Source organism: Aquarana catesbeiana, linkage group LG06, assembly GCF_042186555.1.
Source record: "Aquarana catesbeiana isolate 2022-GZ linkage group LG06, ASM4218655v1, whole genome shotgun sequence".
Classification (NCBI taxonomy): domain Eukaryota; kingdom Metazoa; phylum Chordata; class Amphibia; order Anura; family Ranidae; genus Aquarana; species Aquarana catesbeiana.
In genome coordinates, this window is record NC_133329.1 from 7,788,331 (window position 1) to 7,796,239 (window position 7,909).

The window sequence follows — 7,909 nt, forward strand, 5'->3', positions numbered from 1 at the left end:
TATATATATATATATTCTGATTATTTTCTCTGTCCACTGACCACATGTGTGTCATTTGCTATCTTTTAAAACCACAGCTTGCTGCATTCTAATGCATTTACATAGACTGGGGGTTTCAAGGGCATCAGATGTATGTTTACTAGACGTGTGCATTCGTTTTCGTCCGAATGCATTTTCATTCGAATTTCGGGTATTTTCGTTATGGTTTTAACAAACCATAATGAACGTGCAGAATCCGAAAACCGAAAGATCCGACATAAACAAATGCTTTATTTTAGTTTTCATTGAGACAACAGTTCAATATAGATAGGAGATTCAACATGACGCTGACAATAGTGATCTGTGTCCATCAAACCTGTGGTTGAATGTGCCTAATCTTAACTCTATTAGTCCAAGATTATTCTACATAGAGAGAAAAGATTCAACATAGAGAGAAAAAATTTGTCATAGAGAGAAAAAATTTGACATGGAGAGAAAAGATTCGACATGAAGATTTAACGAAGCAGCCGCCGCGAGCGGACATTTATGGTCAAATGCTCCGCCCATAGGCTATAGAAGAATTCTAATGTTGGTTGACTAGTAATAATAATTAATAAATATAATTATTACTAGTGTCATACAACATTAGAATTCTACTATAGCTTGTAGGCGGAACATTCGACCGGAAATGTACGATCGCGGCGTCGTACAGTTTAGCTGCTCCGTCGAATCTTCTTAGAACATTGGACAGACACCATAAGCCTTCAATGACAGATTCGCCCTTAATTATTTCGGATTTTCGGACGAATGCATTTTTTAACGAAACAAAATAAATAAAAACGAATTTCGGGAGCAACTAAACAAATGTATTTTTCGGACGAAAATGAAATTCCGAAACAAAATATTTCAGTGTGCACATGTCTAATGTTTACTTGATTTTTTTTTTTCTTTGTGTTGTGAATGGTCTAGCTGCTTCTAATCCCGTGATTTGTGAAATTCTGGAAAACAAGCAAATGCATTTAAAGAAAAAAAAAAAAATGTTGCAATACCCAAAAAATATATTTTGTTTTAAATGAAATTGATGTGGAAAGGCCCCGCACAGAGTTTTCATGGAAAAACCCAGTTAACAATATCTATTGAATAATCGGGGTGCAGTTGTTGCGAATGTTATGGTTATGAAAGGAAATCAAACTTCTCAGCCTGAGTTTATTTTGCTAGGTTTGTCAGACCTCACACTTACCCGGGTCCCGATATTTACACTTTTCCTCATTCTTAATGTGTTGTCCCTGGCTGGAAACCTTCTCATCATTTTGCTGGTAGTCAAGGACTCCCACCTGCGGTCCCCCATGTACTTTTTCCTCGGAAACCTCTCAGCTGTAGACATCTTCACCCCCTCTGTTCCTGGTTCTCATGTGCCAGTGGAATTTTTTTTATGGCAGCAGGGTGATTTTATATTCCACTTGTATAACCCAGGTCTTCTTCTTCTCCTGGTTTGTCTGCACTGAGGTCTTTCTGTTAGCGGTTATGTCCTACGATCGATACGTTGCCATCTGCCGTCCTCTACATTACACAACCATAATTAGCACCTACTTGTGCGTTCAGTTGGCATTTAGCGCCTGGACTTTTGGGTTAGCCTACTCCTTAATGCACACACTTTGCTTGCTAAGACTGGTTTTCTGTGACTCCACCATCATCCCCGGGTTGTTCTGTGAGCTGTATCAGGTTATTCATCTGTCATGTTCCGATCCGTACCTAAATGACTTACTTTTATATTTGTCAATCATTTACGGAGTAGTTGTCTTCTCTGTCACCTTCCTCTCATATGTCTACATTTTCAAAACCGTCCTTGGAATTAAACTTCAAGATGGAAGAACGAAGGCTTTCTCCACCTGCATCTCCCACCTAATAGTGGTCTTCATCTTTTACGGGACTTCATTGTTCAACTATTTTCACCCCAAGACTATGGAATTCCTAGTGGGCAGACTGCTGACTATCATTTATACAGGTCTTACCCCTTTCCTCAATCCTATAATATACAGTTTGAGAAACCATGAATTGAAAGCTGCTGTCCGAAGAGCCCTGGTCAGAGTCAGGCTAGAACTTTGAAAAAAACTTTGGAACAATAGTTCTAATCTTCAGGGGCTGTTTGAACGATTCCTCATTTTCTCTTTTCATTTTAGCAAAGCTAGGCCAGGTAAACCCAAAAAGTCATAAAGTCGTAAATTATTGGTGACATACTATATATAAAATGTATTTTTGCATTTTTTTTTGTAAAAACTTGGACATTTTTAATATATATCTGTGTATTTACAATAAAGGTTGTGGTTCTGAAGAAATTATTTTGTATTACATAAAATGCTGTACTCCATAAAAGGGTCCATCTCTTTAACCAGCTGTAAGTGATAACAATTGAACTAGGACACTGAATTTAACCACTTAAGGACCAGCCACTGCAGTTATACTGCGGCAGTTTGGCTCCCCTGGGCAAATCGCCGTAGCTGTACGTCAGCCGCTTTAAGACCACGAGGGGGCAGAGGCGTACACGTGCGGTGCAACAACAGAGCTGATCCCTGTGCCCGGCAGCTGAGGTGTCCGCCGGGCACCAGCGATCGCTCCTGAGAGAGACAGAACAGAGAACTGTCAATGTAAACAGACAGATCTCCATTCTGTCAGGAGAGAGGAGAGACAGGTCTGCTGTTCATACTGAATATGAACAGCGATATGTCTCCTCCTCCAGGCAGTCTCATCCCCCCACAGTTAGAAACACTCCTCTATTTGTACGAAAAAAAGGACCTCGGTTTTGTTTGTGTACAGTGTCGCACGACCACACAATTGTCATTTAACCTACTGGGTGGTATTCCCGAGTGTGGCTCGGGGTTACATTTCAGCACCATTAGCGCTAACCCCGAGCCACACTCGGGATTACATCTCAGGATCCTGGTGCGGTGTACTTACCCTGTCCCCAGGATCCTGCAATGTCCCCCCGCTGTATCCGCGGGTTCTGTCCTCTGCCCAATGCCTCTGTGTGTCGGGCTCTGTTCCCTGCGAGTGTCGCGACGCAACGCACGAGGGCGGAGCCCGGCTGCAAATTCAAAAAAAGTGAAAAATCATAATACTTACAGATTACATTACTGTATGAAATAATTTCACATCCCTTTTGTCCCCAGTGCTTTGTCCAATGCCCTGCATGCAGTTTTATATTATATATAATGTTATTTCTAGAACTAGAAACTGGAGATTGTACATAGCAACCAAAAAGTGTCCCTTTGCATCAAAAGCGGTTTTAGAAAACAGCGATAGTAAATTGGAACACTTGCAGAATTGAGCGTGTCATGAAGATCCTGCCAGTAACCAGCGATCCAGGTGCACAGGAACACGGGCACGGGTTCCACGCGCGTTCTCGGGTGCGGTCACACACGGGCACGCGCGCGCGCACTCCCGCTGTTGTCAGGCGGGCTATTTAAACCAGTCTGTCACACTTCATCCCCGCTGTCTGCTCTACAGCGTTCTGTGTGTGTTACCTGATCTGACCTGTGTATCCTGTTATCTGACCCGGCTTCCTGTTTGACCATCCTGCTATCCGCCTGCACCAGACCCTCTTGGCTTGCCTGACCATTCCTCTGCAAATCCCTTGGTACCTCTGCTGTCCGACCGATACCAACCACCGGCTTGTTGACCCTCCGCTGTGTATACCAGCTTCCAGTCTGCTACCCACTGCTTGTTCCTGGTTCCAGTCCAGTGTTCCAGGCTCCTACCTGCTGTTGTTCCTAGTTCCAGCCCAGCGTTCCAGGCTACTACCTGCTGTTGTTCCTGGTTCCAGTCCAGTGTTCCAGGCTCCTACCTGCTGTTGTTCCTGGCTCCAGTTCAGCGTTCCAGCCTGCTATCTACTGCTTGTTCCTGGTTCCAGCCCAGCGTTCCAGACTCCTACCTGCTGTTGTTCCTGGTTCCAGTCCAGTACTCCACTATCCGGCTCGCTTACCTGTTGGGCTTCTAGTTCTACCTGCATTCCAGTCTCTGTCTTCAGTCTTCTCTTCAGGTTCCTGATTCCAGAGGGTGCCACCACTACTGGACTTTCAGCAACTGTTGATCCTGCCAGGCACCCATACCACTCTTCACTCCTGGCCCTCTGTCTCCATTCCAGGGGAACGGGAGTGGGAGCTGTAAGGGAGGTCTTTTCCTGCACTTCAGGCTCACAACCTACCAGGTACGTGACAGAGCAATAGTGATTTGTGGGGAAATTAATATTATTATTATTATAATATTATTATTTTTTATAATTATTTATATTTATTTATTATATTATAATTTATGATGTTGTGTTTCAAATTTCATTATACCCGGATATCTACTAGACTCTTGGTGGACAGATTTAAGTGTGTTATTCCTAAGATATACAGGCCTACAATATAAAATGCCAAATTTCTATGCAAAACAATTGTACCGCTTTGAGATGCAAAAATCTGAAATAATCGTACCGCCAGGGAGGTTAAAGCGACGCAAAAAATGGTCCGGTAAGGAAGTGGGTAAATCCTTCCGGGGCTGAAGTGGTTAAACTATTGTTTTGTTTTTTTTCCGGAGCGGTGATTTTAATTATGCTTAAAGTGCAACATTAAATATAAAAAAAAATCATTTAAATATAATGCAGGGGGGGTCTTCCGGTCCTTAAGTGGTTAAGACTAAGACACTGGGAGTGCTACACACACCCCAAAACCTCAGACATGAAATATGAACAATGTTTATCCCTCTATAGTGTGTACTTGTTACAATCCAGAGCACTGAGTGTCATCACTGTCTGCTGCCTCTTTCCTATGCTATCTGCGCGGGTCACTTCTGACAGGGTTTCCTGATACCAAAAGTTAAAAATGTGACAGGGGAGGGAGCTCCAGCACACAGCCTGTAATTGACATCTTCAGCTCTGTTCATCTGTGCTGTGTGAAGAGGGGCGTGTTCCTTTCCACCAACAAGCTCTCAGAGCTCTCCTCACTTAGGCGGGGTTCACACATATGCGAATTGGATGTGGCTTTCTCCCGCATCCAATTTGCATGACATGAGAATGTAACTGGCTCTCAATGGAGCCTGTTCACACAGCTCGGGGGTGGGCGAGGTCCACATTTAAAAAGGGGCCCTGTGCAAATTCGGGCCCTGTGCAAATTCAGGCAAAAAATTTGGACCTGATTTGTACTTGAATCGGTGATCGGGGGACGCACCGGACCCCCTGCTGTGAACCGCGGCCACAGCATATGTGAACCCAGCCTGAGGTCTACAGAGTGTAACTCTATACTAGACATGTGCAGTTCGCTTTGTTCCGAATAATTTTTTTTTCCAGAAATTTGGATGTATTTGAATCTCCGAATTACAATAGCACCAAATTAAAAAATTTAAACTAATCTGAAATACGGAAAAAAAAAACCATTCGGACGGAATTCAAATCGATTTCCAAACGTTTTTGAATTCAAATAGTTTTCCAATGAGAATAAAATAGAATAGAAAATAAAGGAATATAATAGAAATGAATTGAATAGAATAGAAAAGGATATAAAAGAAATTAAAAGAATAGAACATAATACAGTAAAACAGAACAAAATAGAAAATAAAAGAATAGAATAGACTATAATAGAATAGAAAAGAATAGAATTAAAAAAAAATAGAATAGAATAAAATAGAAAGAATATAACCATTTCCCCAAATGTAAATAGAATCGATTTGAATTTGAATAGAATAGAAAAGAATAAATTAGAAAAGAATAGAATAGAAAAAACATAGCCATCTTCCGAAATTCGAATATAACAAATTTGAATAGAAAATAATAGAATAGGATGGAATAGAAAAGAATAGAATAGAATATAAAATAAAACAGAATAGAAAACAATAGAATAGAATAAACAAAAAGAATAGAATTAAATAAACAATAGACTATAACCACTTCAGATCCGGGCCATTGCCAAATGACGACAACAGCGCGGATCTACATTGCTGGGACGACGTCTATTGATGTCGTCCCGTGTACGAGCGGCCTGCGCACCCTCTGCAGGGCATGCGTGGCACACTCGGTGATCAGTCCCGACCCCTTACCACATGATCAGCTGTCAGCCAATGACAGCTGATCATGTGATGTAAACAGAGCCGGTAATTGGCTATTTTTCCTCCTTGCACTGACAGCGTGAGGAGGAAAAAAAAACCCGATCACCGGCGGTCGTGAGAGGGACATCAGTCCCAATCCCGGCGATCTTCTGTGACACAGCAATAGGCAGCAGTGCCACCTACCAGTGCCCACCAGCGTCACCCATCAGTGCCCACAGTGCCATCAATCAGTGCCACCCATCAGTGCCCACAGTGCCACCCATCAGTGCCCACAGTGCCAACCATCAGTGCCACCCATCAGCACCCACATCAGTGCAACAACAGTGCTGCACATCAGCCACTTATCCGTGCCACCCATCCATGCCACCCATCAGCGCCCATCAGTGGCCATCAGTGCTGCCTTATCTGTGCCCATCAGTACTGTCTTATCTGTCCCCATCAGTGCTGCCTTAACTGTGCCTATCAGCGCCGCCTTATCTGTGCCTATCCATGCCCATCAGTACAGCCTATCGGTGCCCACCAGTGCCGCCTCATCAGCGCATATCAATGAAGGAGAAAAATTACCTGTTTGCAAAATTTTATAACAAACTATTAAACATGATTCTTTTTTTTCAAAAATGTCCATCTTTTTTTGTTTGTTTAGCAAAAAATAAAAACCCCAGCTGTGATTAAATACCACCAAAAGCAAACTCTATTTGTGGGAAAAAATGCTAAAAATTTCATTTGAGTACAGTGTTGTATGACCGCGCAATTGTCATTCAAAGTGCGACAGCGCTGAAAGCTGAAAATTGGCGTGGGCAGGAGGGGGGGTTAAGTGCCCAGTAAGCAAGTGGTTAAAGAACATAACCATCTGCTGAAATTCGTATTTTGAATATAACAAATTTGAAAAGAAAATAATAGAATAGAAAACAAATAGAAAAATAATAGAATTAAGAAAACTATAGAATAGAAAGAATATAACCATTTCCCAAAATTCAAATAGAATAAATTTGAATTTGAATAGAATAGAAAACAATTGATTAGAATAGGAAGCTTGTTATATTCTTTCTATTCTATGCTATTCCGTTGTTTTTTTTTCTATACTATTCTGTTATTTTCTATTCTATTCTAATATATTACTTTCTATTCTTTTCAAATTCAAAGTTCTATTCTATTGTTTTTTTAATTATATTATTTTCTGTTTTTTTTTATTCGTTTCTATTCTATTCTATTCTTTTATTTTCTGTTCTATTTTGTTCTGTTTTACTCTATTATATTATAATATTTTATTTTCTGTTATTTTTTTTTTCTATTATATTTTTTTCTATTCTATTCCATTATTTTTTTTATTTTATTTTATTCTCTTTGGAAAATGGAAAACTATTTGAATTCGAAAACTTTTTTTAATTCAAAAACGATTCAAATTCGAAAATGATTCTAAATTGATTCGAAATCAATTTAAATTGATTCAAATTTGAATTTGAATCAGTTTAAATACCTATAAATGAAACAAATCCTGAAAACAAATTAAACAGGTTAAACCAATTTAACTAAACAAATTTATTCAAATAATTTATTTAAATAACTAATTAAATCAAAACAAAACAAAACTAATTTTTTCATTCTGCACATGTTTACTCTCCACCTCTTTTTTCTGAACTCTCAGTCAAGCTTATGCATCATCTTTAGAAGAGGCTTCCTTCTGGGACGACAGCCATGCAGACCAATTTGATGCAGTGTGCGGTGTATGGTCTGAGCACTGACAGGCTGACCCCCCCACCCCTACAACCTCTGCAGCAATGCTGGCAGCACTCATACGTCTATTTCCCAAAGACAACCTCTGGATATGACGCTGAGCACGTGACCTCAA

General features: G+C 40.6%; 1 pseudogene; it reads left to right on the plus strand.

Annotated features, from left to right (window-relative positions):
* The first annotated feature begins 1,148 nt into the window (after positions 1-1,148).
* Positions 1,149-2,085, plus strand: LOC141147460 (olfactory receptor 5B12-like; annotated as a pseudogene).
* The last annotated feature ends 5,824 nt before the right edge of the window (positions 2,086-7,909 follow it).